The sequence below is a fragment of the Eurosta solidaginis genome, chromosome 1 (genome assembly GCF_040869045.1).
Source record: "Eurosta solidaginis isolate ZX-2024a chromosome 1, ASM4086904v1, whole genome shotgun sequence".
NCBI lineage: Eukaryota > Metazoa > Arthropoda > Insecta > Diptera > Tephritidae > Eurosta > Eurosta solidaginis.
This window is the reverse complement of record NC_090319.1, coordinates 370,149,124-370,176,839: the sequence shown is the minus strand read 5'-3', so window position 1 is coordinate 370,176,839 and position 27,716 is coordinate 370,149,124. Positions and strand designations below refer to the sequence as shown.

General features: G+C 35.3%; 2 protein-coding genes across 2 annotated transcripts in view; one reads left to right on the top strand and one right to left on the bottom strand.

Moving 5' to 3' along the window:
• trp (transient receptor potential) overlaps nt 1-27,716 on the bottom strand; it is a 180,520-nt gene that overhangs the window by 66,791 nt on the left and 86,013 nt on the right. The gene's annotated exons all lie outside the window — the stretch shown is intronic.
• Nucleotides 22,394-27,716, top strand: part of LOC137238224 (uncharacterized) — a 29,613-nt gene continuing 24,290 nt past the window's right edge. Inside the window, exons 1-2 of the mRNA XM_067762983.1 lie at nt 22,394-22,413; nt 22,792-23,061. The gene's annotated coding sequence lies outside the window, so the exon portion shown is untranslated. The remainder of the gene's footprint in view (nt 22,414-22,791; nt 23,062-27,716) is intronic.

The following is a 27,716-nucleotide window of genomic DNA, read 5'->3' as shown; positions in this document are numbered from 1 at the left end:
GTCCGTTCGCCTGCCGTTAACACGATAACTTGAGTAAATATTGAGATATCTTCACCAAATTTGGTACACGAGCTTATATGAACCCAGAATAGATTGGTTTTGAAAATAAGTGAAATCGGATGGTAACCACGCATACTTTTTATATATAACATTTTGGAAAACACAAAAAACCGGATTATTTAGTAAAAAATACACCCAGGGTATTGAAATTTGACGTGTGGACTGATATTGAGACTCTTGATAAAAATATGAAAACATTTTTTAAAATGGGCGTGGCACCGCCCACTTATGATAAAATCAATTTTACAAATACTATTAATCATAAATCAAACATCGGTACAGCAATTGTAACAAAATTCGGCAGAGAGGTTGCCTTTACTATAAGGAATGCTTTGAAGAAAAATTAACGAAATCGGTTACGGACCACGCCCACTTGTATATAAAAGATTTCTAAAAGGGTTTTAGACGAATAAAATAAGCTATATCTTTGCGAAAAGAGCTTTATATCAATGGTATTTCTTTTCTCACGTGGACACAATAAATAGGAAAACTTCAAATTTAAAAAAACGGGCGTGGCACGGCCTCCTTTATGACTAAGCAATTTTCTATGTTTCGAGAGCCATAACTCGAAGAAAAATTAACAGATCGTAATAAAATTGGGTATTCAAATTTTCCTTATAGAAGAAAATATTTCTAGTAAAAATGGACGGGATCGGTTAAAGACCACGACAACTTAAAGTTTAAAAGGGTCGTAGACTAAAAATAGTTTTGAATTAATGATATCTCACTTATAAAGTTTTATTGTAAGAGGAAATTGGGAGACATTTTTTGATTTTAAACGGGCGGTGCCACGAGTTATGTAGAAAAGTAATATATCTGAAATAAAATGTACAATTGAAGCTCACGCTGAGTATTTAATGTTCGCTTACACCCGAATATAGACACTTTTACTTGTTTTATATTTTATTTGAAAGACGCTTGCTACTTTCTCATGGCATTGGTGGAAAGAAAATACAATTATCTATGCATCGCTCTTCAACTGACTCTTAGTCAACTATTTGCAATTAAAAAAAAAAATTTGGTCAATAAAGTTCGCTTCCAAATTGAGTGTGCTGGTAAATCTGACTTAAAGTTCGGAATCTGTGCTTTAAAGTAAATATGTATGTGTAGTAGACTTGGTCGATTTATTAACCGATATCGCGCGATCGATTTTTCGATAGGATTTGGGGTCAGGAAAAAAAAGTTCCACTACTCATACCCAAAAAAATTATTTTTGAGCCTGCAAAATTTCAACGATTTTTTTCGATTTTTTATACATTTTTTCATGTTCAAGGCTACAAATCATTTTTTATGTTTTTTTTTTTTCGTGTCAATTGGCAAATGCAAAATTGTTAAATGCAGTTTTTTGAAAAAAAAAAAATTTCTTTTATGAAGATTTAGAAGAATTCTGATCGGAAAATCGATTTTTTTTGCAGGCTCAAAAATTATTTTTTTGGGTGTGCGTAGTGGATTTTTTTTTTGAGCCCAAATCGTATCGAAAAATTGATGGCGCTATATGGGTTAACTATCGTCCATACAAAACGACCCAGGTTAATATGTAGTTACATGGGTACAGTCCATTGTAAGGGTAACATATTTTATTTTAGGTACCAATTTGATTGATAAGTTTGTTCAGCAACTGATATCATTTCTTTGCAGGGGTGTAAATTAATTCCCACTCAATGGGATAAGAAACAGACATACAGGTTTACACACGTCTGTCAATTTGTGTGTATTCATATAAAAATCCCATATATAAAACACTTACATTATACTTATATAGTCTCGCGTAAATTACGACAAATTTTAATAAGTTCTTAAATATTACGAGCACGGCGTCAGTTATTCAAAGAAGGCAAGTGAAAGAAAACGTAGAAACGTAGAACCGAAGAGAAGTAAGCATACGTAGAGTAGCATTACTTGCATAGGAATGTTTCTGTAGTCACTTGTTTCTTGTATTTCACATTCTTATTTAAACGAAAGTGATTTCTTGATGGAGATGTGAAAATATGAAAGTCTATCTTTTATTATGATATGAATGAATATTAGGGGTAGAACTTTATAGCAATACATTTTTTTCAATTTTGGGTTTTACAGATAAGTTACCGATTATTTATCGAATGAACAAGTTATCGATTTTTTTATCATCATTTATACATTTGTTACAGAAAATTTATCGTTTTGTTACCGAAAAGTTATTAATTTGTTTTCGAAAAGTTATCGATTTTGTAACGATCATTTTTAAAATTATTATCGATTTGCTGTCAGAGTATTAACAATTCATTATCGGCGTATTTGTTATCGAAAGTTTATAGATTATTCCCAAAAAGTTAGCGATTTGTATATATGTAGCTTCAGAATCGTAAAATTATTTTAACGCAAAAAATACTTTCTTTAAGAGCTCCATACTTTATATGGATAGTCGAGTAGAAAGACTATCCACATACCTGTCTTTCCTAATTCAACTAAAGGAAGGTCATGTCAGATGGAAGTGGCCTGCCAATAAAAACCTCACGATGTGTTACCAGAGGTCATTTCGCGAAAAAAACGGAAGACTCCAACTAAATATGATGACTTTTGTCAAAAAAAGTCTTCGACCAAGCTTACTTGCTGGTCTTACTTGAAAGCTTAATCCAGCAAGTGAAGGAACAGACAGATGAAAGCAAAGATTAAACTCACTACCCCCAGCGGGTTGGGGTATACACGCGGTAGGTATGCGTGTCGTAAGAGGCAACTCAAACATAAAATTGATTCAAGGGGTTGGGTAGCGCAACCCGTTTTAAGGGTTGCCAGCGCAATTTATAGCTTCTCCAACCCAATTGACCACCTCACATACCCGTGGGAAATCCTGTTTCTTTAGCAGCCGAAGCTGTGGCAACCCCAACTTCCTCATGGATCTAGGGTCTGGGAGAGCGGGATGGTAAAGAAGGTTTCATGTGTTCATACTTAATCGTTCCCTACCATGAACATCGATAACACTTCTCAAAATCTTCGGGAAGTGTCCTTATCGCTAGAGCAATAACATTAAACTCATCAATTTCGTGACGTTGTAATAAAAGCGAAAAAACAACAAACGAAAGTATTGCAGCTAGTTTCTTTTTTTATCGGCCTTCTATCGACGGGCACAGATGTATCATCGATTTTATATCGAAATTTTAACAACATCTGTTACTTTACAAACCGATGAGTTGTCAATAAAAACCTATAACACGCCGATAATAAATTGGTAACTTTCCGATAACAAATCGCTAATTTATAGACAAATTCGCTGAATTGATAAAAAATCGTAAAATTTTCGATCCAATAATCTAAAACGTTTTTCATACTAATCGCAACATTTTCGATAACAAATCTATAAAACCGCGAATATAAGTCGATAACACTCCGATAACAGACCCTTTATTTTATTATACTTTATCGATAACTTTTCAATAAATACTTAGCAATTTTCTGATAACAAATCGATTAATTTTCTATAAAAAATCGTTTAAGTTTTTATAAAAAATTGTTTGATAGATAGTTTATAAGTTTCGATATATAATCGATACCCGTTTGATAACAAATCAAACAACAAATCGATAACAAAAGCTTATTGATTGCTATTCGATAAGAAAAAGTACAATTTTGATAGAAAATCGATAACTTGTCGATAAATATCCGATAAATTTTCTCTGATAAATCGATAGCTATGTTAAAATAAATCGATTAATTTTTCAAAACAAATCGATAAACTTTCGATAACAAATCGATACCACAACGAAAAGAATTTGTTAACACTCAGTAACAAATCGGAAACTCTTTATAGCCTACTACCGGTTTTTTGATAAATAATAGATAATTTGCGATAACAACCGATAACTCGTCGATAAAAAGACAGTAACTTTTTTATAACCTTCGTTATCGATAGAATGTTTATAATCGATTAAATAAGTCGATAATCGAAATGGATCAGTGGCCCATATCCCGGCGATAACAAACCGATAACTCATCGCTTAAAAAGACAGTAACTTTTTTATAACCTTCGTTATCAATAGCATGTTTATAATCGATTAAAAAAGTCCATAATCGACACAATCCGATAACTCGTCGTTGACAAATCTTTAACAAATAGACGACACACAGTCCGATTTCGGTTCCAGTTTCAGTTTTGACTTTTAGCCTTTACTATCCTCTCCCTTACGTTACTTTTTGATTTTCCTTTCTGTTCTGTTTCTTTCCTCTTTATTACTTTCCTTGCTAGTTATGCTCCGAACCTCGAGTAATTTGCAGACTTGCCAAATCGCGCAAACTTGAGCTTGAATCATATTATATTATGATGGAAATTCAAACTAACGTAGAAAGCGGGTATAAGGATTTGATTATAATATGAAAAGGCGCTAATAATAATAATTTATATCCGCTTCATCTGAAATTCAAAAAAAAAATAATAAAAATAAATAAATAAAATAATTTTGACTAAATAAAATATGTAAAAATAAAAATCTTAATTAAAACGGGCTCTAATTTACTGTCATCCTCACCAACGCTGAATACCAAAGGCAAAAACTACGCAAGGTAATCTAACATTCCACTAAATGTGCTAAAAGCTATAGCGGCTAACCAAAGTATAAGAGGGCAAACGGGTTAATGCCAGCAGGGAGCATTGCTCCGTATTCCACTGTTTTGTCACGTTCATCCTTTTGAAAGTTGAAAAGAATTCTTAGAGCCCAAACCAAACGAATGCTTCAGAAGAATTTCCACTTTACAATGTGGAAAGTTATAAAAATGCACACACACTCACACAGAAACACACATAGTATGAAATACGTACACTATTGCAATAGGCCAGTATAATGCGTGGGTGGATAAATGTATGTAGATATGTACGACGAACGATTTGCTTTGCCTCCTGCTCAGAACGCATATTCCCAAAAGAAAAACATGCTCACAGGTGTGCATTGTAAGCGCGTCAAACCGTTATTCTGTATGCTGCTACATCATTTTTAGTTGCATCCACTCCATACGCCACTTTGGTGGAATTCTTTGTTATAAAACTTTTTCATTGAAGTTATGAGCCTCGTGCTACAGGAATTTTTGCTCATAGCCATGATTGTATGAGAGCTTGTTTTGGGAGTATGATTGTGTGTGTGTGTACTATGACTTACTTGCACGCCTACTGATTGCCTACTTTAATATAGATTTTGTTGTTTGCATTTATATTCTATGAAACTAACTACGCGTTGACTCTTTTACATTGTAAATATAATGAATAGTGTACATATATGGTTGTTGTTGTGACACGCACAAGCGCATCAAAGTTGAAGTGATCTAATACTCCACATGAGTTACAATGCTTGCTCATAACTTGTGGCATACAAGAAAAAAAATGCTTATGTAAAAAATTTTCTAAATATTCCAGTGCTGATATCTGGCTCTATAGTGTGGTGCGAAATTCTTAGTAAGAGCTACAATTTCACCAGTCTAAAGAAAGTTCAGGGCACTGCGTGGGCTGGTGCTACCGGAGCATGCCGCACATGCCACGCGGCAGCTTTCGACCCCATCTTAAACACACTTCCGATAGACATGCACATATAAAGTATGTCGGCATAAACCGCTCTGAGACTCAGAGAATCTGGGTGCTGGGAGGATACTCAGTAAGGGCATAGCTGTATACTTAATTTACCTCATCCGGGAACTTTTCATTCCGAAAAGATTATTATTTTCGCAAACTGCAATTTAAGGTCCAGCTAATAATGACATAAATATGTACACCGATGGCTCCAAAATGGGCTCAGGTGTGTTGCCTGGAATCTATTCGCAATTCCTAGAGAGTTCGATATTCTTCAAACTGCCGTCTTACTGTAGTGTGTTTTAAGCAGTAGTTTTCGCGATTTTGCAGGCCTGCAAATCACTCTAACTGGCAAATTATCTGTCTTTTCTGACAGCCAATCAGCAAAAAAGCGCTAGCTGCACCATACATTAGATCAAAGCTTTTAGAGTCATGCTAGTAGCTACGTTAACCGACACTCTGGAAATATCCATTATTTCGAATCCGGGATATAGGGGAATCGAATGTGATGTCTGATGAGCTGGCACAGTTGGGGCTTGACGGAAGGAGGTGAGAGAATAATCAACGTTTGAGTAGGCATACCTCTGGGGGTGGCCAAGGTGGTAATTCGGAACTTTTTCGTGAACCAGAATACAACGAAAGAAGGAAAAGGAGTCTACTGGGTAGATCTAGGGTGCACACCCATAAACTTATAGCGGTCTTCAAGCGCACATTTGGAAAATATGGATATTCCGCATGATGACCACTGCAGAGGTTGTCAAGGCATAATTACAAAAGAAGTTGTTGAGCATTTTCTTTATCCACACTTCCACTCGGATATATTTTTGCACATTGTGAGTGCCCTTAGTAAGTGCAGGGTAGCGGCACATTAGTTTAACCCCATTACCTCCTAGTGGGCCTCAACAAACCACTTGCTTTCCTTAATGAACCCAAGAAGAAACGGGGCGTGCACCTTCCCAACCTCTTCCAGGCTCTCGAGGAACCGTGAGCCCAGAAATCTGAGCCTTCTTCCTTGAAGCCCCGGATACCGGCAGGGAAAGTGGAGATCCACTCCTCTTCGTCCTCATCCTGACAGCTTCTGCAGAGGGAGCTTGTTGGTATTCGCCACCGTCGCACAGTGTTTCGTGTAGAACAAGCTAGCTGGACAAAAACAAAGTTCTTATTCCAAGAAAAGTGTAATGAGAAATGAAAGAAAACAAACAAGGTAACGGGATTTTTGCTTTTTTTTAAATTTTTGCTCATATATATTGAGAAATTGAAGTAACAAGGCAGGAGTGGCCGTAAAATGCATTGATTAATTTGCGAAATTCTTGTTGAATATTAAGCTTCATATTTCTTTTAAGTGAACAATTTTATATAATTTTTTTGATGGATTCTAAGCTCGAAGGTAAATAAATTTTTCTAGTAGTAATTCTTTCGCAATTAGAGTAGTTTCAATATATTTAACATTCCGTTATTAAGAAGAAAAGGTATTTTTTCTCTATATTTTTGACTTTAGGGACAAAAAAGTTACATACATCCGCGGACGTCCGGGCTAAATTTTACATATGTTATAGCAGCAAGTATTCGCTAATACTCGAAAGAAAAAACCATTGCGAATTCTTTGCACATCTATTTTTATTTTTTTTTTTGTAGATATAGTTATCTCTACATATAAAATAGGATGTACGTACGTACCGGCTCCGACGAGATATTTGAACCTTTAAAGCTGATCTGCAAACGGCAAAGCCAATTCCCAGGTACAGGGAACAAACACGTAGCCATAAAACACACAAAAATAAACGCGCAAGGTCAACAAGAGCACACCAAAAGCAAAAAGGCGAAGATCACTGACTTCAACCTGCCACAATCAACCGCACAAGTCTCCAAGGCATAAAAACAGGTACATACAAAGCAATCCCAATGCAGGTATAACCACACAGGAACGCTACACAAAACAACCCCATTTGGTAGCATCTACGCCAATACCTGAATGTAATATAAATACTGCATAACTGATAACAAATCAGAACGATCAACGAAACTTAAGATGACAACAAAACAATCATCAACTATTCACCCTGTCGGAAAATCAACAACACAAAGCAGTTTAGTTATAACCGTACCAAGAACGGAGCTTTTTGACATTTGGGTTCAACATTCGAAGGAACCTAGATATAAAGAATTATTGAGTTTTGTTTTACTTAGGTACGATTTAAGCGAAGCAGCCGAGTATTCGATAAAAAGTTTAAGCTTACAAATATCGGCATATTCGTCGAAGCTGGATCAAAAGTGGAACACTTATGGAAGCCATAAGGAGCGATTTTTGAATAAAAACGCGGAGTGGCTTTCGGGTCCAGATTTCACATTTACAATAACGGTGGATTCAAAGTTGCCATCAGACCAACCAACCACTTTTTCAGGTAACCCCGGCACCGGAAGATGAAGGAAGGACTTTGTTAGCTGCAGTGAAAAAACCAAACGGCGTCGAGTGGATGACCTCTTGCAATCTAAAAGTCCTGGTGAGTTACTTTATGCGGCAGAAGTATCAACGCGTATGTCCGGCAACAGAAATGTTGCTAACATTATACAAAAATCATAGGAAACCACTCAAATATCCGGAAAAAAGATGACATGTGAGCCAGATGCAAGATGCTTGAGCAATGTAGAAGCTTTAGCATACTACGTAGATAGCAAGTCGACGACTCATGGGTACAAAACGACTCGGAAGTGGAGCATCAAGGCAGGCCATAAAGTTTATCCATCATTTTATAGTCTAAGAAAAGCTAAGGCAGAATGCTATCCAAATGAAATGTATGTGGGTGAAACACGTGCGGAAATTAAAGTCCAGTCCGTATTAGATAAAACTGTTGAGCGTTTAGTTTTAGCAAATCAAGAAGTTTTTGTTAGTTTATTACCTACAAACTTGACGTATACTTTAATCAGCAAGTAAGGTTGCGATGAATGCTCTGGCCATAGCACATATAAGCAAAAGTTTACATGTAGTTCTGACACTGATGAGTTTTTGTTTATATTTTCTTTCGTTCCTCTTCAATTACAGGATGAAAAAGGTAACATTGTTTGGCAGAATCCTCGGACCTTCTTCTATCATGTATTGTCGTCCAATTAAATTTATTTTTTCTAAGGAAACGAAAGATTTTATTGTTTTTGAAGCGAACAAACTTTTAGGGGAGATAAATGCGATGTTGCCAACAAAGTACATGCTCGAAGAATACGAAGTTTCCGTAAATCACAATATGCTTCTAACAATGATTGACGGAAAAGTTTGCAATGCTTTGACTGAAACTTCTTCCGCACAAAAGTGTTATATTTGTGGTGCCACTCCAAAAGATATGAATAATGAGTTACGGGACTTTACGCCTAGCCGATATAATCTTGGTTTTGGTTTGTCTACTCTCCATGCATAGATAAGATGTTTTGAATGCTTGCTTCACATAAGTTATCGCCTCGAAGTAAAAAAATGGCAGCTTAAGAATGAGGCAGATAAAGAGAGTGTAAAGCTACGTTCCAACGAATTCCAGAATAAATTTAAAAGTGTACTTGGATTGATAGTAGATAAACCAAAACCAGGTTTCGGCAATACCAATGACGGCAACACTGCTCGTAGGTTTTTCGAAAATTCTGAGGCTAGTGCTGAGATTACGGAATTGGATGTAACGCTCATCAAAAGATTCGACACTCCTTCGCGCATTAGCATCTGGGTAAATATAAATATCAAAAGATTTGAAAAATTTGCGGTCGAGACTAAAAAACTATACATAGATCTCTATCCATGGTTTAATATGCCTGTTACAGTTCATAAAATCTTAGTGCATAGTACTGATATTATAAAATCAGCAATTTTACCTATTGGTCAACTTTCTGAGGAAGCACAGGAAGCCCGTAACAAAGATTTGAGACGATTTAGGGATGATAACACATAAACGCAGTCGCGTGAAGCCATGAATAGAGATCTTATGAATATGTTGCTTATAACATCGGATCCTTTAGTTAACAGTTTTAGGGAGATACCTAAGAAAACATTTAAAAGTCTGACTTCAGAAGTCTTAAATTTACTGTCGCCCGATAATGTTGAGGAGTCAATAAATACCCCAGTTGTTTCAAGCTTTCACAGTAGTGTTGCTGATGCTCATGACTATTCCACAAGTGACTCATCGAATGAAAGTGATGATAGCGAAAAATAACGTAATTATAAAAGATAACATACCCTATAACTTTTTGTTGGATCAGATTTTATTTAATTTAAATCTATTGTCTTTTCTACTTTGTATGATACTTTACTTTTAAGTTTTTGTAATAAGTAATTTTCACATAATTAATTTAATTATTTACATTGTTATTATTATTATTGTAATTCACTTTTACATTCCTGACTGGTACTATAAAATAATTTTGTAAAAACTGTAGTGCCAGGATAAATACTCAAATAAATAAAAAAATATGTATGTACATATGTACAGTCACTCACATAAATAAGTAGACACCCCTTTTTGGACAATTCTTACAATTTTCGCTTTCGCATATTTAGTTTAACTAATCTCCCATAAGAAAATTTGTCACGATATATAACAAAAACTAAATTATATTTAAAAAATGTTTGAAAAATTCGACGAATTTTCATAAAAAATTTTAATTTTTTTTTCGGAACCGTTACAATTTTTTAGAGTATTGAGATTTGTAGTCCATTCAATTTAAGTACAATAAAGTAATATTTTTAAGTCCATTAAATTTTTTTGGATCTATGTCACTTATTCACATGAGTTACTGTATATGAAATAAGCAAATGTTGGACAGTCCACTTCACTTTTTTCCAAATCGGAACCTTTCCTAGCCATCTCAACTGCTAATTAATTCCCTTCAATTCCACTGTACACAGGAACCCAGCAAAAGGAGACATTGAGAAGACTTATAGAAGCTAGCGAGGCTCTACATCTCCGCATGATATCCGATTTTATCATGTTGGACTCTAATGCGGCTTGACTGTATATATACTTTGGTAAGTGTTTTTTTTTTTAGTGTATATTTAAGCACTTGAACTTTAGCAGTGCATATGCACTTTTGTCCTTTCGTTATTGTTTTTGTGTTTATTTTATTTTCATTTTAGTTTTTTTTACGACGCTTGTGTAGCTACATTTTTATTAACAAAGTGTTTCACATCTTGAGGCGCCACTTTGGCAACTTGCTCTTATCATTATTTTACTTGTTGTTGTGTCTACCTTTGCTATTATACTATGTTGTTGTTGATGTATTATTAGTGTGCACATTCTTGTGTGAATTTATGCAAAGCTGCGTAACTGTTGAACGCGCTAACTTCACATGCCTCTAAATAAATGTTGACTTCGTTTTGTCTTTTAAAATTGAAGTGGCTTTATTAGCTGCCTGGAAATTAAGTTGCGCATAAAACGCGCATTTTGAAGTATCTGATGTATGTACATATATAGAAACATATGCTTATTCCTATTATACAGTCAAGTGGTGTTGGTCTACAATTCAAATTACAGGGCAGTATTTTTTTCACGTTGAACAAAAACCCAACCATTGCAGGAGGCCTGAAATAAAGCAATATTTCAAGCTTGAACAGAATTATTTAATCTTTGCCATTTTTATTCCCTTTTACGGCATGGATGTCAGAAATACCTTAGACCTAGACTCTCAGTGTGCATCTCCCTATTTCCCCGTAAAAGTGAGCCAACCACTCTACCCATTGTACAAATACTAAGAATATAGACTAGAATTAATTTAATTTTTTTTTTTGAAATTACGGTTTATGATAATTACGGTGATTTATATGAAATTATCAACCAACAAAAATCTACCAACATAAACCTGAATACTTAATCACTTGCTCTATTTTTGTAAAAACTTAGTGAATCAGTACGCATTTGCTGATGTGTGGTATATGTATTTGGCTGTATCATCCCAACAAACGAGCAGAAATTATACATCTCTTCATGTTATTACATGTATACAATATGATCATGTCTCAAATCCAGGGACGGAAAATAATAATTATATTTTTTTTTCGGAGTCGAAAAAGTCCGGGTCAAAAAATTGTCCTAGGTGAAAATGTTTGAGTTCTCAGGTGTCCCTATAGCAACATCATGTCGAATGTATGTTTCCATAAAAGTCCACATATAAGAGTAAAATCTGTATTTCTCTTTTTTGTGAGTCCGATAGAAGTAGTTAAACTCAGACTTTTAAAAATAAAAGTCCGGAAATAAAAGTTAAATCTGGACTTTTATTTTTTAAGGCCAAAATTTAAGTACGGCTTGATAACAAAGAAACGGCTTATCCGAAATAAGCATTTTTTTTATACTCAGTTGAGCAGAGCTCACAGAGTATATTAACTTTGATTGGACAACGGTTGGTTCTACAGGTATAAAGGAATCGAGATAGATATAGACTTCCATATATCAAAATCATCAGGATCGAAAAAAAATTTGATTGAGCCATGCCCGTCCGTTCGTCCGTCCGTAAACACGATAACTTGAGTAAATTAGAGGTATCTTGATAAAATTTGGTATATAGGTTGCTGGGCACTCATCTCAGATCGCTATTTAAAATGAACGAAATCGGACTATAACCACACCCACTTTTTCGATATCGAAAATTTCGAAAAACCGAAAAAGTGCGATAATTCATTACCAAAGACGGCTAAAGCGATGAAACTTGGTAGGTGGGTTGAGCTTATGACGCAGAATAGAAAATAAGTAAAATTGTGGACAACGGGCGTGGCACCGCCCACTTTAAAAGAAGGTAATTTCAAAGTTTTGCAAGCTGTAATTTGGCAGTCGTTGAAGATGTCACGATGAAATTTGGCAGGAACGTTATTCCTATTACTATATGTGTGCTAAGTAAAAATTAGCAAAATCGAATTACGAACACGCCCACTTAAAAAAAAAAATTTAATATCTTTACAGAATATAAATAAATTATACCAAAATTCAACTCCAGTATGATGTGGTGCAAAAAAATACAAAAATAAAAGAAAATTTCAAAATGGGCGTTGGCTTGGGCTTTTTCATTAAATCGTCTATAATACCCGTAATGCCATAAGTCGAACAAAAACTTACCAATCCTTGTGAAATTTGGCAGGGGCATAGATTTTATGACGTTAACTGTTTTCTAAGAAAATGGGCGAAATCGCTTGAAGCCACGCCCAGTTTTTATACGCAGTCGTCCGTCTATCCTTCCGCTCGGCCGTTAACACGATAACTTGAGCAAAAATCGATATATCTTTACTAAACTTAGTTCACGTACTTATCTGAACTCACTTTATCTTGGTATAAAAATGACCGAAATCCGTCTATGACCACGCCCACTTTTTCGATATCGAAAATTACGAAAAATGAAAAAAATGCCTTAATTCTATATCAAATATGAAAAAAGAGATGAACATGATAATTGGATTGGTTTCTTGACGCAAAATAAAACTTTAGAAAAAACTTTGTAAAATGCAGAAAATGAAAATGTTCTGCAGGGCGAAACCAAACGCCCTTGGAATCTTGGCAGAATTACTGTTCATGGTATTACATATATAAATAAATTAGTGGTACCCGACAGATGATGTTCTGGGGACCCTGGTCCACATTTTGGTCGATATCTCGAAAACGCCTTCACATATACAACTAAGGGTCACTCCCTTTTAAAACCCTCATAAATACCTTTAATTTGATACCCATACGGTACAAACACATTCTATAGCCACCCATGGTCCACCTTTATAGCGTTATCTCGAAAAGGTGTCCACCTATAGAACTAAGGCCCACTACGTCTTAAGTTATCATTAAAACCTTTCATTTGATAACCATATCTTACAAACAAATTCTAGAGTCACCCCTGGTCCACCGTTATGGCGATATCTCGAAAAGGCGTCCACCTATAAAACTATGGCCCACTCCCTTTTAAAATACTCTTTAATACCTTCCATTTGACACCCTTGTATTACAAACACATTCCAGGTTAATCCCAGGTTAATTTTGCTAAATGGTGATTTTCCCTTATTTTGCCCCAAAGCTCTCAGCTGAGTATGTAATGTTCGGTTACACCCGAACTTAGCCTTCCTTACTTGTTCGTTTTATTTTCCTGTTTTATCCTCTCAATAAAGTTGTGTTGAGCATGGACGTTAAATTAAAATATCCAAAACATCCGCATTTGTTACTTAAAATATTTAGGAGCTATTATTAAAGAATTTCTGACTTTTTTTTAAGAATTTTGTGGAACTAACAAGAGTGCATTTCCACAATTTACACGATTGTAATTCGTGTGCCAAGATGAACAAATTGTACCTGACTTTTCTGCAAATTTGTTGCAGAATTTCGAAGTTCTTTTGATTTACTTTTACTTTTATATATATGCACATATATATGTATATACATTAGGGCGGGTCGATTTAAAAATCTTTCATTGCTCTGTGAAAATCGTATTCTAGGGATCAAAATAAGAAACTTTGCCGAAGGAAACATACCTCTAAAACGAATTCTGATGTCCCCCCTTTGTGTCGAACTTTTGGGTAGGGGCTATTTCAATTCTACCTGCTGTGTCTTGTAGTGGCTTAAAAAAAACAACACAAGCAATTTTACGATCTGCAATTGTGTCACAGTGATACCTTCATTTTTTAAAACGGTTGAATTAAAAACCCACACAACTATGTTTACGACATGCAAATGCATCACAGTGATGCCTTGGTTTTAAAAGGGGGTTGTAAAAACGCTAATTTCTAATAATTTCTTTTAATTTCTTTTCTATTACTAAGTGAAATTCATTTTTGCATTTCCATATGTTCTGACTAAATAAATTTCTAAAGAGAAAAATAAACTCCAAAAAGAAAAAACATAGGCATTTCAAAGTGGGATTTTTCAAAATTTGCCCCTACGACCCAAAGGGGGGCATCAGAATTCGTTTTGGAGGTATGGTTCCTTCGGCAAAGTTTCTTAGTTTGATCCCTAGAATATGATTTTCAGAGAGCAATGGGCGATTTTTTTGCCTCCCCACAAATCGACCCGGCCTAATATACATATATATATATGTAATATATATATATGTATATTTAACGTCATATATGTAATACTCCTATATTGCTGCAAAAGGCTAGGTACATTCCCAAACGTCAGAGTGCCAATATATTGCTGTTTAAATGTTTTTGTTTATGTATTCAATAATCGAATGTACCTAAAGTAAAATTTTTTCTTGTCACACTTATGCTGCTACAATCAAGAAAATTTTAAAGACTGTCTTGTTTTGATCTCGAAATCAAACCACATTGCGAGCATTTTCTATAAGCAATATAGGAGTATTACGTATATGTTTAACGTAAATAGTTATTTATATTACACAGTTAGAAATTCGAGCTTTTTCGAACTGAATTCGAAATCCCTCAATTTACTACTGTGTTTTTTAATTTAATAGGTTTTAGCTTCAAATTTGTTTGACCTGTAAGTCAAAAATTTCAAAATTGTTTTATAATATAACCAAAAGAAATTTTAACCTGGTGACTCATAATTTAAAATAAAAAATTTCATTTACTGAAGGCGCTTCAAGTCATAAATTCTTTTTATACCCAGCTGTACTTGTACACAGCTAATTATAACATTAATTGGATAACGGAAAAAACATTTGATTAAGCCATGTCTTTTCAGGTTTTTTTTGTTTTTTAATCTAAATATGTATGTTTTGCATTATAAAACAAATCCACCCATAAAATTTCATTAGCTTAATGGCATTCGTTTTTGAATTATCTCATGTTTTTCCATTTCCTCAATAGCAACGTACCAGAGGAACTATGTCGAGAGTGTTATTTGAATGATTTTTCTAGTAACTCAACCTTCGTAACGACTTCTAAAAACCTTTACAAATATATATATATACATCATCAGTATTTTTGAGTGAATAATGATTTTACAGGGTGAGGAATAATGACTACGTTAATGTATATATAGGTTAGCATGATGTATGATGATGTGTACACAATGTGAAACAAATTGTATTTGCAAATATGGATGACATATTTGCTCTTAACACACGATAAGAGCTTATAGAAATACTATAAACTGATATACACATACTACTTTAAGTATAAAATATTTAATAACTATCGATATACGAATACATGCAAAATATTTATATATGCATGCCTGCATATTTTTTTAATATAAATACATATTGTAACGAATTTAGTGCAATTCCTCTTATTTGCAACCTTCTACTAACGTTCGAATCACTAATCTGTTGAATAAATAACTCCACTATTCAATAATGCAAAATGGCCTTTACTAAAGTACTTAACAATAACACTTCTATTGCTCGCCAGATAGCGTGCTTAAATAAAACTGATTGTAGTGCCTCAACTGTTGCTGCTTTTAATACTGTTTGGTTTCCTCGTTGACATATTTCTAGGCGCTTCTATTTCTAGAATTTACTAGTTAGTTTTCAGCTATAAATTTCTCAGCTATAACTACAGATGCACGATTTTATAGCTTCTCTCATAGCCCATGCGCATGTATATGTGAATGATACTTGCCCAAATCATTGCATACTTTTGGGAGTATCTCAGATATATGCATGTGTTTGTGCGTTACTCTCCGCTGCTCGTATGGACATATGGGTAGACATAATGATTGATTTGTTGATGTGCGTATGAGTCACTGCTTAGTATCGGCTTAGAGATGTGAGCATCACTTAGTGTTACTAATATTCGTCACAATATGAAAAGAATGTCTGTACATATATACCTTAAATAAAAATTGCAAAAGGTGGCGATATGTTTCTAGGAACGTTACCGACGTAGTCATAGTTATGGCCACGGTACCGTCATGGATAGGACCGAAATAATGTTTACGATAACGAATTCATTACTGTTGTGGTTACGAATCCGAAAATTTATCGGTTACAATTACATTAACGGTATCAGTTACAATTATGGTAACGGTTACAATTGCGATTACAGTCTTAATTTCGCTTACGAAAGTAGTGACAAAAATGCAGTCACAATCAAATTTACGTATACAATTACCAGTACGGTAATCACTACATTTCAGGTTAATATGAAGGTTACGGTTATCAATACGGTTACGGCTACAACTACTGTTACGGTGGGAAATTTACAAGTACGTTCAGATACTTACTGTTATAATTACGGATTCGGCTCTTACTACGCTTCCGATTAATATTGCGGTTACGACAAGGCTACGATTATGATTACATCTTGGTTATGGCGACAACTACATACGTGCCTGGATATATATACGGTTACCATTACTGTTATCGTTACGGTTGCAATTAAGATCCCATTATTTGTTTAGGTTATGGTCGCAGTTATACATTCGTTTCCGTTCACTGTCACAGTAATGGTTACAATATGGGCGTTACTTATTTCTTGCTAACCAAACATTTCTTTATATTTTTAACATTATTTCAGTCCACTATTTTGCTACCTTTATATGAGATACGCCACAAGACTGTACGCAAATTTCAATACAAAATTGGGGATTGTCACGATCCATTTTTGAGTAACTTTCCGTAAAACTACAGTCTTGAAACTTGGAATATATTTCAGATCATGACGAAAATGCAAAACATTGAGAGAAAAACTTTTGCAAGGTGGCGCAGGGATCTTAATTAAAAAAAATATTCTGAATATCGAAGCTTTGCGATCGATTTTGATACTTTGAACCTAGCTTATATTTCTATTAAAAAGCAAAACTTTGGAATAAATACTACTAGATAGGAAAGGGATCGACATATTTAGAGATCTTTACGAAATCCCGGAAGAGCGGATGGAGTTTGCCGATCGATTTTTAAGTAACTCCCCATTGAGCTAAAAATTTGAAACTTACACTTAGATCAGGGTACCCTGATAATGCTGTAAAAGGAGACAAATTTCTTCTAGGTGACGCACGGGTCAAGATATTAAGAAAATTCATACGAAGCATGGAATTCGGAAACGGTTTTTTAAGTGCTTTCTCGTTGGAACTTTGAAAATGGCCTTGAGTTCTATCAGGATGCCTTAATAAAAAAAAGTTGTTCTAGACGGGCAGGGATCAAGACATCTTTAACTATAGTTACGGTATTAAAAGTTACTGTAACTAGGTTAACTGGAACAAAAGACGCGGTATCAATAGTTACAGTAATGGCTAAAAAGGTAACAGTTTTAGGTATGCAGTTGTAATGGTAGCACCTTTTAAGGTAACAAAAGAGTCGTTGACAGTTATTTCAGCAGCAAAATTTTAATTAGCAATAGTTATGGTAACAAATGTAACTAGTTTCGCTATAATATACGACTAGTGTATTTAACTGTTAGGTATTTGCATTCTTGCTTTGTGGACAAACTATTTGTGTGTGAAATAAAATACTTTCCTTAAGGCTTCCTTGTGGCACAAAAGAGTTTCCACTACTTTATCCCTGTAAGTGTGTAATGGAATATAATATTGTTGATTTGCCACTGAAAGTGCAAAAGAACATAAAAGATATGAAAACAATGTTGACCTTTTTTGTTGCCGCTTTTATTTTTATTACACTTAAAGGATACGTGATAGCATTGAAGTTTGCCGGTAATTTTCTGCATCGAATAGTTTAAGCAGATTAAAAACAAGACATACATATATGCATACTTAGTTATGCATAGGAAATCGAGTCAAAAAGCGAACATCAAAGGCAAAATTGTTGATGGCAAGGATGGCAACAGGCGATAAGTTTCTGGTAAGTTTTTGCAAATAAATATATTAAGTTGGCATATATACTACCGGTGAGTTATAGAGTTATAGCCACTACTTTTATAGATAGTTATGATAGTGTAACGAATTTTGTGCAACTCCTCTTATTTGCAACCTTTCGCTAACGTTCGAATCACTAAACTGTTGAATAAATAACTCCACTATTCAATAATTCAAAATGGCCTTTACTAAAGTACTTCACAATAACACTTCTATTGCTCGACAGATAGCGTGCTTAAATCAAACTGACTTGTCGTGCCTCAACTGTTGCCGCTTTTATACTGTCCGGTTTCCTCGCCGACATATTTCTAGGCGCTTCTATTTCCAGAATTTACTAGTTATTTATCAGCTTTACATTTCTCAGCTATAACTGCAGATGCACGATTTTATAGTTTCACTCATACCCCGTGCGCGTGTATATGTGAGTGATACTTGCACAATTATTGCATACTTTCGGGAGTATCTCAGATAAATGCATGTGGTTGTGCGTTGCTTCTCCGCTGCGTGTACGTACATATGTTTAGACATAATGATTGATTCGTTTATGTAGATACAAGTGACTGTCTGCTTTATTGTTGTTGTGGCTTCATTTACTTAGCATCAGACTAGTGATGTGAGTATCACTTAGTGTCACTAATATTCGTCACAATAGTTTTCCTTTTATTTTATTTTGTTTTGGAGCCGGGTACTTTTTTTAAAACTAGCTACTTATTTGAGTATAGTACTTTTACCGGGTAGTTTTTTTTCAAACCTGTTTGCTTTTTCGGACCTAGGTACATTTTTAAAACCGGGTCATTTTTATGGTGGGTACATTTTAAGAGATTCGTTTTTGAGCCGGATAATTTTTCAGAAGCTGGTAGTATTTAGAACCTTGGTCCTCTTTTAAAACTGGGTACTTTTTCGGAACTGGATACTTTTTTAAAACCGGGTACTTTTTTTGATCCGGGTACTTTTTAAAACTGGGTACTTTTCTGGAACCGGGTACTTTTTTAGAACTGGGAATTCTCATTAGTGCGGGTACTTTTTCAAAACTGGGAATTTTTCTTAGAACCGGTTACTCTTTTGTTCGCGTACTTTTTTTAGCTCTTAGTGCAAGGATAGTTCTGTATGGTAAATAATATTTTTTTTTATAAAATCAAATGAAGAAAGTCTGCTTATATGAAGCTGGAAGCTGCGCTACTGTTTAAATGTCTGGTACTGTATATATAACTTTGTTGGAAGCCGCTTGTTATGAGAGAAAATAAAGTTTATGTGTGTTTACGGTGTAAAGGGGAGTCTATTGTCTTGACTTTTTCTATTATTTTTGTACTTGATTATCCTTTTCTTCTTCTTATTTGTGTGGTATTGTCACGGGTCGAAAGCGTGCGCAATAATTGTTATTTTAACAACTTCACGAAGGTTTGAGGTGAGTAATTGCGGGTGGTTGAATAAGATCAAGAACTATGCGAGAATATGATAGCGTTGTAAAATCATAATTTTTGAAATCTTTTTTCCAAATATGCATGTAGGTTCTGCACATGTGTGCTTGCTGTAGGGAGAAAATACAAAAATAATTGCTGCAGTGCGATTTTAAAAATTAATAAATTTTCAAGTCAATTGAAAATTAAGTGCATTGTGTGTCGTAATTAAGTAGCAAGCCGAAAAGCCTGCTAACGGTTTGTTGTCGCTGAGTTATCAGCTGGGTACGACGGGATATGGTTGTGTTATCGAGTTATCGAACTGTTATCAAAGTATTTTGTTTTGTTGATTTTCCGACAGGGTGGATAAATGGTGTATATTGGAACGATTTTTCGTCATCCCTTGTCAAATTTGGTTTCGAGACAAACCGGTTTCGGCCTTGTGCCATCATCAGTGTCGATTTCAAAAAAAAAAAAAAAAACGAAAATCGTTAAAATATACGTCTGCTATAGAAGTATTATACACCTACCACCGATAGCGAAGACTATCGATGAGCTATCGGTGTTTAATGGACGGGTTTTTCATTTGTTATCGAAATGTATTTATTTATTATGAAAAATCTCAATATTGAATCAAAATGTTATCGATTTGTTACCAGAGGGCTACGGTTAACTCATCGGTTTTTTATGAAATAGATATCGAAGGAATTTATCTATCATCCCTTAATAACAAACCGATAGCTCAACGACAATTTCGTTTTTGTTAATAAGCCGGCAATAAAACAATAACCCTTCGTTATCGGAACACCTATGGAACTTTAGAATTACCTCATACTCACGGCTTGTTTCATGAAATATATTGAAACATGAACAAATGTATATTCTATGCAACGAATATACGTATACCGTAGTTTGGGTTGTGAGAGGTACAATGGTAGTTAGCCCCGGCGGAGAGGCTCATAGTCCGCCTTACACAACGCTCAAGAATGATTTTCCAATAAGTTAGGATGTACAGCATGAACCCTAATTATAAGAACACGTGAGGCTTAGTGAAACCAATGATCTCGTCGAACTACCTGGCTTCGAATTCTGGCGAGAAAGATCTCATTACCGTACAAGGAGAAGGTGTTTATTTAGAAATAGATTTCGAAAAAATGTATCTATCATCCCTTAATAACAAACCGATAGCTCAACGACAATTTCGATTTTGCTAATAAGCCGGCAATAAAACAATAACCCTTCGTTATCGGAACACCTATGGAACTTTAGGATTACCTCATACTCACGGCTTGTTTCTTGAAATATATTGAAACATGAACAAATGTATATTCTATGCAACGAATATACGTATACCGTAGTTTGGGTTGTGAGAGGTACAATGGTAGTTAGCCCCGGCGGAGAGGCTCATAGTCCGCCTTACAAAACGCCCAAGAATGATTTTCCAGTATGTTGGGATGTACAGCATGAACCCTAATTATAAGAATATGTGAGCCTTAGTGAAACCAATGATCTCGTTGTTGTTGTTGTTGTAGCGTTAAGGTTGCTCCCCGAAGGCTTTGGGGAGTGTTATCGATGTGATGGTCCTTTGCCTTATACAGATCCTGTACGCTCCGGTAACACAGCACCATTAAGGTGCTAGCCCGACCATCTCGGGAACAATTTATATAGATATTAAACCATCAGGCCATCCCTCCCTCCCCACCCCCATGTCCCATGAGAAGCTTGGGGTCGCCAGAGCCTCGTCTGTTTTGAAACAAGATTCGCCGCGGATTGGTGAGGTTGACAATTGGGTTTGGAGAAGCTGTATATTGCGCTGGCAACCTGAAGGGTTGCGCTACACAGCCCCTTGAATCTGGTATTTTAGTTGCCTCTTACGACAGGCATACCTACCGCGGGTATATTCTGACCCCCCAACCCGCTAGGGGTCCAATGACCTCGTCGAACTACCTGGCTTCGACTTTTGGCGAGAAGGATCTCTTTACCATACAAGGAGAAGGTGCTTGTTCAAGAGAAGACTACAGATATCAGTGGAGCTCCCAATTTTGTACAACAGCTCATGTACGTTCCGACTCAAAAAGTTAGTTTCTGAGGCATTCGGGCTACTACCAAAAGGTGCTGGTAGGGCAATGGGTTGCTGGAGTTGTTACCTTAACTACTGTTACTAAACTACTGCTGCCGTAACTATTGTTGCCGTAACTATTGTTAGCGTACTTTCGTTACCATAAATATCAGGAGCATCTTTTTGGAGGGATCAGAATGACTGCCCGAATTTCAGCAAAATTGGTGACTCATAATGTATTTCACCGATATGTAGTGGATGGAGCCATTTTAAAAATATGAATAGGTGATGTACTATATTTTTCCGCTAATCGTTTCCTCAAGATTATTTGACTCCCACAAAAATATATAATTTAAAAATTTTTCATAAAGGGGAAATATAAATCACTTTATTTAAACCTTGTAATCACCATACGAAATAAAACAACTCAATATAAGAGCAATTAACATTTTCTCTTAAGAGCTCTTTTCAACGCAAAAACTTGCGCTACTAAACACCAAAATCAGGGATTTTCTAACTGAAAAATCTAAGAGAGCACAAGCAAGCATCAACCACTGAGGTGAATTACACCCTCATGAGTGGCGCACATAAAATACCCGGTTTGTGACAAAAATAGCTCAGTAGGCGATAAGGAATGACCTGGACAAGTACGTAGCAAAAGTAAGCTGAAATCGGTCGTACAAAAAGGGGGATAACAAGCGCGCCTTCCAGCTCTTCGTCCTATTCAATATTCTACAAACTGTCAACAAACATTAAAGTTCAAAAGTGGTGGTGGTGGTGGTGATGTTGTTGTTGAAAGGATAACGCATCATCAAACACAAGCAAACAAACAAATATATAATTCAGTGATAGCATAGATACACATACATATAAACATACATTTATATACAAAACCATTTATATAAATGTGTCTATATCTATTCAAAATCTATGTTATATGATATGTGGATGGAAGATTTGTGGAAAGCCGCAATGTTGCTTTCATTTGAATGTGCAATGTAAAAGAGCGAGTGGCAATACACATGCATATATACATAGGAATACCAACAACAACTGCAAAAAATCACCGAAATACTAACATGTACTAAAAAAATCCAAGTAAAGAAAGCAAAAATGTGGTGAAATTAAAAAGTGAAAAACAAAGAAACGAAAACAAACCAAAGAATTGCAAAAAACGCATACATACGTACATATATATATTAGCAACATACAAAGGATCTTTGAAGTTTTTTATTTGGCTTAAACGTTTTGTTGCAATAGCAATTGGCGAGTATGTAGTAAGAGCCAGCAAAATATATAGTAAAAGGAGTAAGTGAAAGTTTTAGTGGTCACATTGTGGGCTGCGTAAGAGAGAATTTTGCTTTATGAATGCATAAGTATTTGTTAGTTTGTGTGTGTGTGTCTGTGCAGCAGATCCTGCGCTTGTGAGAATGAGTTCATTGACTGAAAAGAGGTGAAAGCCTGCAAAATATGCACGACTGCCTTCTCTTTTACGCTTGCGTTTAACTTCCTATTTAGTTTTGTCCATATTTGCGCTTGAATGACTGCATGACTGAATGACTGAGTGACTTAGTGTGAATGTAAACAAATTTTTGATAATTAATGCATTACTTGTTCTTACTATTGATAAGTGCGTTGGTGTATGTGTGTTGTATACAAAAAGCTTGATAGAAGGGTTGAAATTCCTCAAGTAGGCCACTTTAAAATTGATTGTCTAAGTTTTCATTGATTAATACGATTTTTAATCGGTTTGCATGTAAAGACCATTTCCCCAAATATTTTTGCAAACAATTTTTTTTTACATTAGTTATTAACAGTTAGAGTTTTTGATCATGTTATAATCATGTTATTTTAAAAAATTAATAACTCGTGAACGGTTTATCGAAACTTAACGTTTTCTACATCAAAATCTTCGTTAATTAATATGCTTTGCCATAAAAATTTAATTTTATAACAAATTATTATTTTGCTAAAAAAATTCTGTTTGTTTTAAATAATTAAAAATTAATAAAACTTCTCCGCCTGCGAGAAAATTTTAACACATTTCATTCAATTCTATAATCCCTTAAAAAATGTTGGTGAAAAAAAGTCATTATTTTGCATTAGGTCAAAAGTTATACATGTTTTTGTGACCGCGCTCCTTCCTCCAGCGCTACCCGAGCACGTTTTTTTGATCTGTATAAATCAACCACAAAATCTCAGTCACACGATGACACAGCGCGCGAGCATCAAAACGTGCTCGTCTAGCGCTGGAGGAAGGAGCGCGGTCACAAAAACATATATGTCAAAGTCATAATGCAAAATAATAACTTTTGAGAATTTTAAAAGGGAGTGGGCCTTAGTTCTTTGGTGGACGCCTTTTCGAGATATCGCCATAAAGGTGGACCAGGAGAGACTCTAGAATGCGATTGTACGATATGGGTATCAAATTAAAGGTATTAATGAAGGTTTTAAAAGGGAGTGGTGGTAGTTGTATATGTGAAGGCGTTTTCGAGATATCGAAAAAAATGTGGACCAGGGTGACCCAAAACATCATCTGTCGGGTACCGCTAATTTATATATATATATATGTAATACCACGAACAGTATTCCTGCCAAGATTCCAAGGGATTTTGATTTCTCCCTGCAGAACTTTTTCATTTTCTTCTACTTAATATGGTAAGTGTTACACCCATTTTACAAAGTTTTTTCTAAAGTTATATTTTGCGTCAATAAACCAATCTAATTACCATGTTTCTTCCCTCTTTTCGTATTTGGTATAGAAATATGGCATTTGTCGTAATTTTCGATATCGAAAAATGGGCGTGGCCATAGTCGGATTTCAGCCATTTTTTATACCAAGATAAAGTGAGCTCAGATAAGCACATGAACTAAGTTTAGTAAAGATATGTCTATTTTTGCTCAAGTTATCGTGTTAACGGCCGAGCGGAAGGACAGACGGTCGACTGATTATAAAAACTAGGCGAGGCTTCAAACCAATTTCGCCCATTTTCACAGAAAACAGTTATCGTCATAGAATCTATGCCCCTACCAAATTTCACAAGGATTGGTAGATTTTTGTTCGACTTATGGCATTAAGAGTATTCTAGAAAAATTAAATGAAAAAGGGCGGAGCCATGCCCATTTTGAAATTTTCTTTTATTTTTGTATGTTGTTGCACCATATCATTACTGGAGTTGAATGTTGATATAATTTACTTATGTTCTGTAAAATATTCAATTTTTTGTTAAAATTTGACTTTTAAATTTTTTTTTAAAACGTGGGCGTGTTCTTCATTTGATTTTTTATTTTGTGCATATATAGTAATAGTAGTAACGTTCTTGCCAAAATTCATCATGATATCTTCAACGACTGCCAAATTACAGCTTGCAAACATTTGAATTACCTTATTTTAAAAGTGTGCGGTGCCACGCCCATTGTCCAAAATTTTACTAATTTTCTATTCTGCGTCATAAGTTCAACCCACCTACTAAGTTTCATCGCTTTATCCGTCTTTGGTAATGAATTATCGCATTTTTTCGGTTTTTCGAAGTTTTAGATATCGAAAAAGTGGGCGTGGTTATAGTTCGATTTCGTTCATATTAAATAGCGATCTGAGATGAGTGCTCAGGAACCTACATACCAAATTTCATTAAGATACCTCAAATTTACTCAAGTTATCGTGTTAACGGGCAAAGCTCAATCAAATTTTTTTTCGATACTGATGATTTTGATATATGGAAGTCTATATCTATCTCGATTCCTTTATACCTGTACAACCAACCGTTATCCAATCAAAGTTAATAAACTCTGTGTGCAAAGCACGCTGAGTATAAAAATAATAGCATAGGTTTTTAGTTTTTTCAAACTACTATTTATTTTTAGTTTTATAATGCGTTGTATTTTGTTTTTAGATTTCCATGTTTTCGACTACCTTCAGATGTCCATCCCATCGCTTGTACGTGAAGGACCTTGACTGACTGATGTCTGCGCCTACAGAAAATTTGAAATGAAAGCATTCCGTGGCGTTAGTTTTCCTATATACTTATTTCACTCCAATAGGAAATCGAGTAATAAAAGCTATTGCAAATTGACATAAAATTGATCCCGCGGAGCTTGTTTGATTTTACGTTCGTCTCATTTCAGTAAAAAATATGGTTATGGTCTTTCTCTCGAAATGGTCACATGGTCAAACGGAAACTTCCCAATGGATCAGTTTTCCAAATCTTGAAATGCCCTAAAATCAATTTTTCTTTGACCACTTTAAGTGTGCCAATTTATTTTATGGCTAATTTACCTTATGGAGTGGTCCTATGTTTATGTCTAACTCTAAACAAGGACTCCAAAGTGTTTGGACTTCATGTAGACCGACCTGATGAGTTCCCTTAATGTGCTACTTTATCTTGCTCAATTGAAAAGTTGCAGGAAGCAATATCGGCAAGGTGGCGGTGGCAACGTTGGGTAGCCTTTTTTGTCATAAACTCTTGCGCGACGAACATGGAATGGGCCGATGCATTGTCGTAATTCATGGTCGAACCATCCTTGGCGTGTTCGGATTGCTGAATTGTCTGTAGCCTCTCCAAAATGGCAACATAGAAATTTTCGGTCACTGTCTGTATAGCGGAAATGGGTTTACGATGAATGATGCAGTGGATATCGAAAAAAAGACAATCAGCATTGCCTTCGGATGTGACTTTGATATCCTCGCTTTAGTTGGCTGCTCTTCAACCTTTTCCACCCACTGTTGACTTTGTTACCGTGTCTCAGGGTCGCCCGTTTAGGTTTTTTTGCGAGATTTCACTAAATATTTAAAATACAAACCGAATTGAAATTTACTTCAAATTGAACTCTGACTAAAAAGAAGATTCCCCCTCTTAGACAGATGATGCCGAATAAAAAAGTGTTGCTAGTTTTTATTAAGTTATAACTAAATTTCCGTAACTTAATTGCCGCACCTATTATGTCGTTCATACATGCCGTATATGAGAATCTTGAAAATCGAACTGTCAGTCAATCGTGAGATTCGATTAATACACATAAAAAAATCTAATATCGTAAAATCTAGTACTCGATTATTCGAATTATTCGAACCGTTTTAAGAGCCGGATTATGACCCCTTTGTTAGCGCTTAGGCCCAGATGTAATAACCTCGCATTGGTACGGGTACGCTTCAAGTTACGCGCTTTGCAAGTGCCACAATGAATAACTAGCCAACAAAGAAGAGGTAAGCATTAGATCCCCAGCTGGTTTGAATATACCCCCGGTAGATATGTCTGTCGTAAAAGGCGACTAAAAACCGAATTCAAGTGGTTTGTGTAGCGCAGCCCATTGCTTCTCCAAACCCAATTGTCAACCTCACCTATCAGTGGTTTCATTAACATGGATCTAGGGGTGGGAGGGCGGTATGGCCTCTAAGGTCGCATGTGGTCATAACAAATCCTTCTCTAAAATGTCGGGCTTGGTACCGGAACGTACCGGATCTGCATCCGGAAAAGGACCATCAACTCGATAACACTCCCCAAGGCCTTCGGGGAGTGTCCTTATCGCTATAACAACATCAACAACAAGCTGAGAATTAGACGGAAATATAGATCTTGAATATCTCAATTTTGAGTATCTCAAAAACACAATTACAATAAAAAGCTAGTTGTATAGATTTATTTCGTGGGCTGCTCAACCTCAAAGCTGTTAAGACAGTTGTCAAAAAATATTCTTTCGCTCTGTTATAATAAAAAACTTTTTCGGTTCAATTAATAAAAATATACCATAAGGCTTGGAGTTCGTTTAGAACCCATGATCGTGAAAAGAAACGTTCCTATAGACATTAATTTTATTTATTTAGCTTAAAATTTTTGTTCAACGAAAGATAAAGTTCCCACGAACATATATAAGATTTGATTTTCGCGTAATTCACGACGTACTTCGTCGGAGTAATGTACCCTTGAATGATGACAGAAGAATGGTAAATAATCAAATAGCAGTGA